Below are 557 nucleotides of genomic sequence, written 5' to 3'. Positions count from 1 at the left end.
GCCGCCTGGGTTCCTCCCAACCCCCTTACTAAACTCTCGGACGATTTCAACGGGTAAGTCGGTGCAAGCGCCGCTGAACACCGCCGGCCGGATGCTCGATACGCGCCATTAAACCACTCTTCGTGACGGGCATCGCCGGCCCCGACGGCCCCGCCACGGTTAAGCCGCTTCTTCTCTCGGTAACTCTCTTCCCCCATCCCCTCCCTCTTCCCCTCGTCTCATCCGCGCGTCGCCGTCATAGCCACTCGTATAATCGCGATAATCGTCGCCTCGTTTTGTGGGAGGGGGTGGGGGAGGGGGGAGGCGACAAAGCGATGCGCACCACTTTTGCGCTCGTGGACTTTTGTCTCGTGAAACTAAATGGCGTCTTGCCGTTTACGACTTGCATACGACGGTAAGAAGCGTCGACGCGGCGCTGCTGAAGAGTTTGCGACGGATAAAAAGGCTGAGGAAAGGCTGGCAATTTCTCTGGCGGGGATTTCATATACACAGCTGCGAATAGATAGATTGTACAATAGATTAAAACGTTTAGAAATTATATTGATTTTTTTTTTTTT

The 557-nt window shown here is 54.2% G+C and overlaps 1 protein-coding gene across 1 annotated transcript in view; it reads left to right on the top strand.

Moving 5' to 3' along the window:
• Positions 1-557, top strand: part of LOC108756651 (dorsal root ganglia homeobox protein) — a 54993-nt gene that overhangs the window by 48572 nt on the left and 5864 nt on the right. The window lies entirely within an intron of this gene.

The sequence above is a fragment of the Trachymyrmex septentrionalis genome, unplaced genomic scaffold (assembly GCF_001594115.1).
Source record: "Trachymyrmex septentrionalis isolate Tsep2-gDNA-1 unplaced genomic scaffold, Tsep1.0 scaffold13, whole genome shotgun sequence".
NCBI classification, from domain to species: domain Eukaryota; kingdom Metazoa; phylum Arthropoda; class Insecta; order Hymenoptera; family Formicidae; genus Trachymyrmex; species Trachymyrmex septentrionalis.
Note: the sequence above shows the minus strand (reverse complement) of the source record. Positions and strands in the feature narration are given on the sequence as shown.